General features: G+C 43.8%; 1 long non-coding RNA gene across 1 annotated transcript; it reads left to right on the top strand.

Moving 5' to 3' along the window:
* The first annotated feature begins 7 nt into the window (after positions 1–7).
* LOC137532249 (uncharacterized) lies at positions 8–4947 on the top strand. Its single transcript, XR_011023895.1, has 2 exons — positions 8–1505; positions 4778–4947. It is a non-coding gene; the product is annotated as an uncharacterized lncRNA (long non-coding RNA).
* Positions 4948–12481: the final 7534 nt, after the last annotated feature.

A 12481-nucleotide genomic window follows, 5' to 3' on the forward strand; every position in this document is an offset into this window, starting at 1 on the left:
CGTCCCACAACCCCAGCAATGTGACAACAGTCCGGAACCAGACAACACACCTAAATATCTAACCACAGCTGGGAATCTTGAGCCTCAACATGTACCAGGAAGCCTCGACTCTGATCGGAACGCCTGACATTTGTACAAGGAGCCATGGACTATGGATATTAGCCCTCAGCATCCACCAGAAACCCGGGAATCCTAAGCCTCAACATGTTCCAGGAAGCCTCGACTCTGATCTGAACTCATGAGATTTGTACAAGGAGCCCCAAACTATGAACCTAAGCCTTCAGCATCTACCAGAAACCCGGGAATCCTAAATCTCAACATGTTCCAGGAAGCCTCGACTCCAATCTGAGCTTCTGATGTGTACCAACCTGATCTAAGCCCTCAGCATCTACCAGAAAGCCGGGAATCTTGAGCCTCAACATGTACCAGGAAGCCTGGACTGATTTGGGCTCCCCTAAATCTACCAAAGTTGCGAATCTTGAGCCCAAACATCTACCAGGAAGCTAAAACTCTCATCTGAGCCCCAAACATGTACAAGGAAGCCTGGACTCAGCTCTGAGCCCCCAAATTGCATCAGGGAGCCTGGAATATAGAGCTCCAAGTACTAGACAGCCTGAACTCTGACCTGAGTTTCCAACTTATATTTGGAAGACTGGTAATCTTAACCCCCCCCCCCCCCCCCCATACACAATTACCAGTAAGCCCGGACTCTTATCGGAGCTCCCAAAACTACCCAAGTCAGGAATACCGAGCCCCAACATCTACCATGAAGCCTGAACTGAGACCGTAATGTGTATCTAGATACCAGGACTCTGATCTGAGCCCCAACATATTCCATAAAGATTGGAATCTTGAGCCCCAACACATACCAGGATGTCTGTGCTCTGACCTGAGCTCCCTCACCACTCTTACCAGGAAAGCCTGTTCTCAGCCTCAACTTCCACCAGAAAGTCTAATCTCCAAAACAGAGCAACTTCTCTGGGCAAGAACAAGAACCGTACAAGCTCTACAGAGCGCTGTGAAGTACTTCTTTGTAGCCATTCATGCGAGTTACACATCGGACAGTTGTGTGCCTGTTAAACCTTTAAGCCCCAGGAGGACACTGGATTTCTATCAGCTGAGACAATTTTTCATGACAGTCCCAGCCAGAAGTCTCCAGATAGACAAATCATGCATGTTCAAGCTTGCTCTGTCCCTATGGAAAGCAGGACCCAGAGTAAAACTATTTAATCACTGCCGATTGCTCATCACCTGTATTTATCATGTAAAGAGGGGGTCCTTTAAGTGTGAAGGCAAAGATGGCTCAACTGACATTTTCATAAGGACTAGCTGTGCACAAGCAGCTCTGTGCTGTTGTTCAGGCCATCTTGTGCCTGCGCAGAACAGCCCAACTTGTACACGGACAGGAGAGTGGCTGGGCAAACCTATTTGACAAGCACTTGTTGAATAGCTTCGGAGGGTGAAGTCAAGGTGGATGGGGAAGTATCTGGATTATCTCTGCTAAGGTAGCTTTTTACGAATATCCCTTCAAGTACACTTTAAACCCAAGACAAAAATTGGGGACTGCAGGAAAGTACGAAGATTACTACTTAATTTATTTTTTTTACAGGTATGTTTTAAATAGGAACTTATATAACAGGCTTTTTTTTTTTTTTTGCCTAAACATCAATGGGAGGGTGACGTACTTACCAATATTTGGAAATAAGAGTTTGGGATTGTGAAGCCAGGATGTACAAGTGGGTATCCTAAATAATTTAGTTCTGCTTTGAGTCATTACAAGCCCTATTTAAAGCAGGGATGGTCGTAGTCAGCCAACTTCGCTACGCTGGAACTACAGGTAGTTATACGCAATTACGCTTAGGCAAACTACAGCTTTGAAATCAAATATTAGTTTCGTATGCATTTCGTAGACTACGCGTTAAAATACGCAATTACGCGTAGTGTGAAGTGCAGTTTATGCGGATGCTCATGCCCGTATGCAGAAAATAATACGCATTAATTCCCCTTCAATTGCTTATACTGGTAACTCTTCTATGCGTACATTCCCCTTTCCAATGTGTAAATTTGTAAGCATACAATCGCACGCAGAAAATTAGACGCGAGTAACGCATTCGTAGTTCACTACGCAATATAGTGGGCGTAAGCTACGCGTAGCGGTACTTCGTAATGCGTAAATTCATAAGCGTTTTTTGAAACTGCACCTTCAAACTACGATGCGTAGATGCAAACTATGATGCGTAAATTCGCACTGGTGTCGTTTCTGCTCATCCCTGATTTAAAGGGAAAAAGAGACTAAAGAAGTCTCAGGATTTATACTCATCTGGGACTTCCTCCAGCCCTCTTCGAGGCCACTCGGTCCTCGTCACTTCGTTCCTGTCCCCCGCTGGATAGGCCTGTACTCTGGCTGACGTCGCGTTTCTCTGTTCTCCCGTGGCCAGGAGCGTTCTGCACCTGCTCGACTTGGTCAGAGTACCGGGTCGTCCAGAAGGGAACAGGAGCAGCCTCAAGGGGGCTGGAGGAAGTCGCAGGTAAATATAAAACCTGAGACTTCATCTCAGGTGCACTGTAAGGTCTGCAATGCACTGATGCACTATGGAAGGTCCTCCGATGACACAAAATCTAGTGTGCACCCGCACCCACCACCACCCACATTCTCCACTTCTGCAGCACATCACCAGCACACACACTGTAGGGGAGATGGAGAGCTGCAATTGGAAGTCATTATGTAAAAGGTAAGTTGTCTGCAGTTTTCAGGTTATGTAAGCTGCTTGAAAACCCCGAGTCTCTGGATCTCCTACCTAGCCCATCTCTAGCTTTGCTCAGGAATCATTATAGCAGAGTCATTATAGCAGAGCCAGAAGGGGGCAGGCTTGGGCTTTAAAAGACAGACTCAGCTATGATTCCTGAGGAAAGTCAGATTGAATGCTCAGTCAGGGATTTTATCAGGGCTGATAACAAGCAGGCTGAGCAGTGAAGAATGAAACAGAGAGCAGGGTAGGCGTTTTCTCTAATGTTCCCACTGATATATATGGTAAAATCGATGAGGGTGTTTCATCTCTGGTTCACTTTAAACAATACGAATTGCCTGGCAGTCCAGCTGATCTTTGGTTTCAGGACTGTCTTGTGCTGGGAATACACCATGCAATTTTCTGTCAGATAGATGGGTCAATACGGAATTTCCAACAGGTTTGACATGATTTTGATAATCTTTTTGATTGATCTCTATATTCTTTTTTTGCAGGACTTTTTTGTGGGATATATTCTTTTTTGCAGGACAAACCAGGCTTTCTTTGGGCAGTACTTTTTGCTAAGAATTATTTTATATGCATTATACAGAGAAAAAAAAACTGCAAAAATTAAACATTTCTCAGCTTTCAGCCATTGTAGTTTAAAAATAAAATGTACTATTGTAGATCAAACATTTTATTTGCCCATTTGTCCCAGTTATTACGTTTAAATTGCGTCCCTAGTACAATGCAGTGTTCTCCCCATGACTAATTAGGTGGGCGGGCCGCCCGGCTGTTTTGAGACCCCGCCCGGGTGCTATCAAAGGCCCGCCTGTATTTTCACATAGTAGTTCTCCTGCTTTGCCGTGTGCCCAATATCCGCGCTTACAGAGCGGATCTCCTTCTGCATAGCTGCCGCTAGTTCCCGCAACACTGCCTGCCCGCCTTTTGCTATATGCGGAATATGCGCTGCTGTCCTCTTGGCAGGGGGGCTCTTACAGAGTGGATCTCCTTCTGCATAGCTGCCGCTAGTTCCCGCAGCGCTGCCCGCCCGGGCAGTCAGTCAGACCCCTAGATTGGCGGCAGCCTGCAGGGATGAGAGTGGGGAGCGATGTAATGGTGGTAATGCGCCATAGACTTCAAATACAGGAAGTGACATGACTTGTCACGTTCTGCATTTGTAGTCTATGGTGCAATACCGCACATCTCTCCCTTCTCTCCTATCCCTGCGGGCTGCCACCGATCTAGGGGTCTGACTGACCGCCCGGGCGGGCAGTGCTGCGGGAACTAGCAGCAGCTATGCAGAAGGAGATCTGCTCTGTAAGAGCCCCCCTGTATTGTGCTGTAATGTATTGGGATGTCCTGTGATGTATGTGCTGAAATGTATTGTGCTGTGATGTATTGGAATGTGCTGTGATGTATGTGCTGCAATGTAAGGATGGTGATGGGATGTGATAACTAATAAGATAAGTTTGAAGGTTGGTGCAGTAATATGTGGAGTGTGGTGGGTGCTGTATGGAGGCATACTGAAGTGCAGTAATACTGTATGTGGAATGTGATAGTGGTGCATAGTGTATGAAATGTGTTTTAAGAGTGCAATAACCTGTTATAAGGACATATGACTCAACATTGTTTGAGATGTCAGGGATGCATAGGCCATGATAGGGGGTGCAGAGGTGCATGGGATGTGATAGGGGGTGCAGGGATGTCCTATGCTGTAAGCATTCCCACCGTTGCGCCCCACCCAGCTACTTTTTCATGCCACTCGGCAAGAAAAAAAATCCTGGGGAGAACACTGCAATGTATGGCGATAATGTTTAATTTGGAAATAAAAGGTGTATTTTTTTTCTCCATTTAGTTTTTTTTTTTTTTTATACTATAAAAATAATTTCAAGTCTTTATTTATAAAAGCAACAGTAGTTTACCCTCATGACATACATAAAAAAAGTCCCTTTTTTGGTAACTATGGGGTAGGGGTGGAAGGGGTTAAAAATTAAATATCTATTAAATTTTTAAATGTAAAAGTGTATTATGGTGTATTTTACTTTTAGGCTACAAGATGGAACTACACTTTCAGCAGACTGGAATATATATAGAACAACAATCAGGAACTGGTTAAAGCGGACCCAAACCAAACAGGTTTTTTTTTTTTAATTAAAAATATTTAGTTGCACCACTCTGACACATACAAAGATAAATAAACACTCCTTCAAGCCTATAAGCATTTCAGTGCATGCTTTTCACCCTTCTCTTTGCATAACTAGGGTTATACAGGTGGCAGCCATTAGCAATTCCTCTATTGCTGGACACCATCTACTCCACCAGTTTGCCAGATTCTGTCCCGGCAATATGAAAGGAAGGGAGGGGTTCCTCCAATAAATGTAAAATATTTTATATTTGCCATAAAGCAGCTGAAAAAAGGCTGCTATTTATTATTAGAATTTAAAAAATGATTTATTTCTGAAATTTTTAATTTGGGTCCACTTTAAAGGATACGATGACATTAAAAAGGACAACATGAGGTATATGGTGTAAATATATATGCTGCCATTTTTATTTCCTTTTAAACAATACCAGTTGCCGGCCAGCCTTGCTGATCTATTCGGCTGCAGTAATGCCTGAATCACACACCTGAAACAAGCAGGCAGCTAATCTTGTCAGATCTGATGTCAAACACCACCTTAACTGCTGCATGCATGTTCAGGGGCTGAAGATAAACATACAAAACACAAGATCAGTAGGATAGCCAGGCAACTGGAAATATGGCAGCCTTCATATCCCTCTCACTTCACACACCCCTGAAACAAGCATGCAGCTAATCTTGTCAGATTTTGTAACATCTGATCTGCAGGCTTGTTCAGGGTCTATGGCTAAATGTATTAGAGGCAGAGGATAAGAAGGACAGCCTTGCAAATGGTATTATTTAAAAGAAAAAAAATATGTCAGCCTCCATTTCCCTCTAACTTCAGGTTCACTGTAGTACTGTACACACTTCAATTTTGATTGGCCAATAATTGACCAATTTTACTACCTCCTAAGTATGAAGGTCAACAGATTTTGTATCCTATAAGCAGACTATGTAGGTAAACTATTACTACAAAGGATTGGTCAGTGATTGGCCAATCATAATTGAAAGTGTGTACCAGGCTTTAGGCTCCATACACATCCAATTTTAATCTGCAGATGACTGGCCAACTTTACCACTGAAATGTAGTATAAGAGCAAGCAGATTTTGAATACTATGAACAGACTGTAGGTATGCTCGCATACTACATAAAAGTGGTAAAATTGACCAGTCATCTGCAGATAAAAATTGGATGTGTATGGAGCCTAAAGCTTGGAACCCAAAGTGAGAGCGATATGGAGGCTGCCATATTTATTTCCTTATAAAAACAGTACTAGTTGCCTGGCAGTCCTCCCAAACCTGTGTCTCTAGTACTTTTAGCCATAGACCCTGAACAAGCATGCAGCAGATCAGGTACTCTGACTCAGCTGACTCCGGCGTTACTGGATTAGCCATATGCTAGTTCCAGGGTTTTGACCCAGACACTACGTATGCCAGAAGAGCAACAGGACTGTCAGGCAACTGGCATTGTTTACAAGGAACTAAATATGGCAGCTGCCATATCACTCACCTCGGGTTCCCTTTAAAGAGAATGAGAAAAAGCACCTTCATGTATTTTACGATATATAACAGTGGGAACATTAGAGAAAACACCTACCATGATTTCTGCTTCATTCTGCACTGCTCAACTTGCTTCTAATCAGACCTGATAAAATCCCCGACTGAGCATTCAGTCTGCCTTTGCTAGAATGACTCAGCTATAATGATTCCTGAGCAGAGCCAGTAGGGGGCAGGCTTGGAAAGACATGAGAGAACACAGACTGAGCTATAAAGATTCCTGAGCAAAGCCAGACTGATTGCTCAGTCGGGGATTTTATCAGGGCATATAAGAAGCAAGCTGAGCAGTGCAGAATGAAACAGAGAGCAGGGTAGGTGTTTTCTCTAATGTACCCACTGATCTGTATGGGAAAATACATGAGGGTGCTTCTCTCTGATTCCCTTTAAAGCCTGGTACACTTCCAATTTTACCACTGATGTAGGAGAGCTTACCTGCACAATCTATTGATCCACATACTACATGTAAGTGCTAAAATTGGCCAATCAAAATGGTACATGTGTATGCACCCTAACACCACAGTGACTGAATTTTTCCAAATGCCAAGCTGAATGAAAATCTAATATTAGCACTTAGTTGTACATTTCTGCAGGTTAGTAATTGCATCATGATTTGTTAGTATGATACGCTATGTCAAATTGATGCAACTTTACACAACTTGGAATGGGACCAAATTAAGTAGCTGATTCTTTTTAAAGTGAACCAGAGACGAAGCACCCTCATGTATTTTACCATATATTTCAAGTGGAACATGACAGTAAACACCTACTCTGCTTTTTTCATTCTTCTCTGCTAAATCAGACTGTTATCAACACTGATAAGAATCCCCGACTGAGCATTTAGTCTGGCTTTGCCCTGGAATGTTATAGCTGAGTCTGTCTTCTGTAATGTCTTTTAAAGCCCAAGCCTGCCCCCTTGTGGCTCTGCTATAATGACACAGCTATAATCATTCCAGGCAAAGCTAGACTGAATGCTTTTTTTGTCAGCATGCACACAGCTTTTGCTGGTGTATGTGCATGGTGCCCATGGATACATTACGTTAGCTCCCTTGTGCAATTGACAAGATGCGCTATCTGTCCCAGGAGAGGACGTCAGGATGTGTGCTCCTTAATCCATTGATAGGTTTGATGCAATGAATGTTTGCATGTCTGCACTATGCATGTTACAGGGCCAGAGTTAGGACACCTATGTTTACCTGGGTACCTTCTGCGCAGTATAGGTGACTAAGCATAAGAATGCATTCTTCTGTGAACTAAAACCCCGGCTTTTAACTTAGGTGTAGGTATAACAGTGGTGCCTGGATGAGTTACATAGTTACATAGTTATTTTGGTTGAAAAAAGACATACGTCCATCGAGTTCAACCAGTATAAAGTACAACACCAGCCTGCTCCCTCACATATCCCTGTTGATCCAGAGGAAGGCGAAAAAACCCTTACAAGGCATGGTCCAATTAGCCCCTAAAGGGAAAAATTCCTTCCCGACTCCAGATGGCAATCAGATAAAATCCCTGGATCAACATCATTAGGCATCACCTAGTAATTGTAGCCATGGATGTCTTTCAACTCAAGGAAAGCATCTAAGCCCCCTTTAAATGCAGGTATAGAGTTTGCCATAACGACTTCCTGTGGCAATGCATTCCACATCTTAATCACTCTTACTGTAAAGAACCCTTTCCTAAATAAATGGCTAAAACGTTTTTCCTCCATGCGCAGATCATGTCCTCTAGTCCTTTGAGAAGGCCTAGGGACAAAAAGCTCATCCGCCAAGGTATTATATTGCCCTCTGATGTATTTATACATGTTAATTAGATCCCCTCTAAGGCGTCTTTTCTCTAGACTAAATAAACCCAGTTTATCTAACCTTTCTCGATAAGTGAGACCTTCCATCCCACGCATCAATTTTGTTGCTCGTCTCTGCACCTGCTCTAAAACTGCAATATCTTTTTTGTAATGTGGTGCCCAGAACTGAATTCCATATTCCAGATGTGGCCTTACTAGAGAGTTAAACAGGGACAATATTATGCTAGCATCTCGAGTTTTTATTTCCCTTTTAATGCATCCCAAAATTTTGTTAGCTTTAGCTGCAGCTGCTTGGCATTGAGTACGATTATTTAACTTGTTGTCAATGAGTACTCCTAAGTCCTTCTCCAAGTTTGATGTCCCCAACTGTATCCCATTTATTTTGTATGGTGCTAGACCATTAGTACGTCCAAAATGCATGACCTTACATTTGTCAACATTGAATTTCATCTGCCATGTATGTGCCCATATAGCCATCCTATCCAGATCCTGTTGCAATATGACACTATCTTCCTGAGAGTTAATGATTCTGCACAATTTTGTATCATCTGCAAAAATAGCAACATTGCTCACTACTGCATCTACTAGGTCATTAATAAATAAATTGAAGAGCACTGGACCCAGAACAGACCCCTGTGGGACCCCACTGCTAACCGTCTCCCATTTTGAGTATGATCCATTGACCACAACTCTTTGCTTTCTGTCCATTAGCCAGTTCCCTATCCATGAACACAGACTCTTCCCCAGTCCTTGCATCCTCAACTTTTGCACCAGACTTTTGTGGGGAACAGTGTCGAAGGCCTTTGCAAAGTCCAAGTATATCACATCTACAGCATTCCCAATATCCATATTAGCATTCACTACCTCATAAAAGCTGAGCATGTTAGTCAAACAGGACCTGTCTTTAGTAAACCCATGTTGATGCTGAGAAATAAGATTATTTTCTACTATGAAGTCATGTATAGTATCTCTTAGTAACCCCTCAAATAGTTTGCATACAACTGATGTTAAACTTACAGGTCTATAATTTCCTGGATCAGATTTTTTGCCCTTCTTAAATAATGGGAAAACGTGGGCTGTACGCCAATCCACTGGGACTCTGCCAGTTGCAAGAGAGTCACAAAAGATAAGATAAAGGGGTTTATCTATAACTGAACTTAATTCCCTTAGGACCCGAGGATGCATGCTATCCGGGCCAGGTGCCTTGTCTATTTTTAATTTATTTAGTCTTGCCTTCACTTCTTCCTGCGTTAAGTATTTAATATTACAGTTAGAAGATTGAGACTCTTCCGCCTCTGTAGTTTGCAACAGTGCTGTTTCTTTTGTGAAGACAGAAGCAAAGAAAGCATTTAATAACTCTGCCTTACCTTGGTCATCCACCATTGAGTGAATCTGTGAATGCATTTGTTTGAACATTTGCATGCGAGTGCAAAGGGTTAATACATTTTTGAATGCTCAGTTGGGGATTCTTATCAGGTCTGATAACAGGCAGATTTAGCAGAGAAGAATGAAACATAGCAGGGTGGGTGTTTACTGTTATTTTCCCATTGATATATATGGTCAAATACATGAGGGTGCTTCATCTCCGGTTCCCTTTAACTGGTTCAGTTTCAAGGTCCATACATTTGCATACAATTAATAAGATTTGAATCAATTTGAAAGGATTAGCAACCCATGAATCTATACCGGTCAGTAACAGAAGTACATGTGCTAGGTGAAGCGTTCTGAACCATGATGGGATAAACAAGTGTATGTGCAGTCCTAGTTGCGTGTGGGCCGGTATTGGTCATGGAGAGAATCCGAAGACATAAAAGTTGTTTAGGCAATACTTTTAATGACTAACTGTACAAGATTCCTTTGCAAGCTTTCGAAACTAAGTTTCTTCTTCAGGCAGGTTTCAGTTAGTCATTAAAGGTATCTCCTAAACAACTTTTGTTGTTAGGTCTTCGGATGTGCAGTCCTAGTCAGTTCGGATTGGCAAGCATTACTACCTCGATGTATGTATATAGGCCAAGAGATTTTGAATACTACTGTGGCAGAATTCCACATAACTAAACAGCCTAGGCTGTGATATCACTGGGAGGGCGGGATTAAATACCAATATATACAGAGGACAGGTTTCTGATGCTGAAACTATAAAAATTTGATACATTCTAATATACAGTGGCATTCTACTATGTGTCACTATTATGCCTCTAATTCACCAATTGTCCTTTTACAGGGACTCCGTCTGATCCTTTTCATAAAGCACACTTTAATCTCCCCAACAGTCTAGTGCAGGGGTAGGGAACCTATGGCTCGGGGGCCAGATGTGGCTTTTTTGATGGCTACATCTGGCTCACATACAAATCCAGTAGGGGTTGATTCACTAAGCTACACTGCTCAAGCAGCACAGCTTAGTGTGGCAGCGCAAGTAACATTTTCAAAGTAGTGAAGGCTACTGCTGTAGCATGCACTACTAACTTACTCACGCTACCCCAAAACGAACAGCTGCTCCAATTGTTCCACTCTGGACCCTGTCAGGTCCAGTGACTTTTGTAGGACGAGATCCCCGCGCTTTGATTGGCCTAATAAGCTGCCTGTCACTTGACAGGCAGCCTATAAAGTGCGGAGATCTCGTCCTACTAAGTGAATCAACCCCCAAGCCACCTAGCTAATTGTACAAGCTATTAGTTGGTATTTCTCCTGTCTGGCTCTTGGGGAAATTGCTGATGTTGCTGAAACTCAAGAGAAGCTGAAGAAGTGTCTGACACTTCTGCTGCTCAGCGGATAGACTATACACATCGCCATGGCAACAGGGATGTGAGCCCTACTGTCCCAGTTTGAAAAACTTATTGTATGGCCCTCACAGAATTACATTTTAACCACTTGCCGACCGCGCACTCATACCACGCGTCGGCAAAGTGGCAGCTGCAGGACCAGCGACGCAGTATTGCGTCGCCAGCTGCAGGCTAATTAATCAGGAAGCAGCCGCTTGTGCGAGCGGCTGCTTCCTGTCAATTCACGGCGGGGGGCTCCGTGAATAGCCTGCGGGCCGCCGATGGCGGCTCGCAGGCTAAATGTAAACACAAGCGGAAATAATCCGCTTTGTTTACATTGTACGGCGCTGCTGCGCAGCAGCGCCGTAAGGCAGATCGGCGATCCCCGGCCAATCAGCGGCCGGGGATCGCCGCCATGTGACAGGGGACGTCCTGTCACTGGCTGTACAGGGCGGATAGCGTCCTGTGCAGCCCGGAACACCAGGGGGGCCAGGTAGGAGAGGGAGATTTCGCCGCGGAGGGGGGCTTTGAGGTGTCCCCCCGCAACACCGGCAGGCAGGAGCGATCAGACCCCCCCAGCACATCATCCCCATAGTGGGGGAAAAAGGGGGGCGATCTGATCGCTCTGGATGCACCCTGATCTGTGCTGGGGGCTGTAGAGCCCACCCAGCACAGATCACAAATAACAGCGCTGGTCCTTAAGGGGGGGGGGGTAAAGGGTGGGTCCTCAAGTGGTTAAAATGTGACGTTTATGGCTCTCAGTCAAAAAAAAAGGTTCCTGACCCCTGGTCTAGAGCCTGGTACACATCCAATTTTGACTGGCTGATTTTAACACCTCCATGTAGTAGGAGGGCCAACTGATTTTAATTACCATGAACAGATTGCAGCCCTGCTGATCTATTTGGCTTCAAGTGGACCTGAACTCTGAACGTCCTCTTTGCTCTAAAAAGATAAACGGAATAATAACCTTCAAACAAACAACATGTTCCAGCTGATAAAAATCCTGCAATAAATCTGCAGTAGTGTTTCTTCCTGTTCCACAGAAGCAGACATATTCACAGCCTGTGATTTCAAATGAGCTTATCTGCAATCTCTGCCGTGGCAGTCATGTGACACAGGGGAGGGGTCAAATTACAACTTGTGATTAGACACAAATGAGGGGTGAAGTGGATCCGAGGTGAACTTTTACACATTGCATAATTGTGTTCCTTTCCTATTGTTTATAGGGCATTCCTCAAGCCAAATACTTTTTTGTTTTAATACTCTAATTCCCTATAAACTAAACCACGCCCACAGGTTTTCAGAGAGCCTTGGCAGTAGCAAGGGCTCATGGGAGCTCAGTCTGGGCAGGGAGAGGAGGTGTTACTAGCCATTGATTTCAGAGGCAGAGGGGAGGAGGGAGGAAGGGGGATTAGGTTTTTTCATAGTCTGAGTGCTGATGGTGCAGATAAGCCTGCCTCTGTGTAATGTTTACAAACAACATGGCTGCTGTCATTGTATCACAGGAAGAAATAAT

The sequence above is a fragment of the Hyperolius riggenbachi genome, chromosome 9 (assembly GCF_040937935.1).
Source record: "Hyperolius riggenbachi isolate aHypRig1 chromosome 9, aHypRig1.pri, whole genome shotgun sequence".
In the NCBI taxonomy this organism is placed as follows: domain Eukaryota; kingdom Metazoa; phylum Chordata; class Amphibia; order Anura; family Hyperoliidae; genus Hyperolius; species Hyperolius riggenbachi.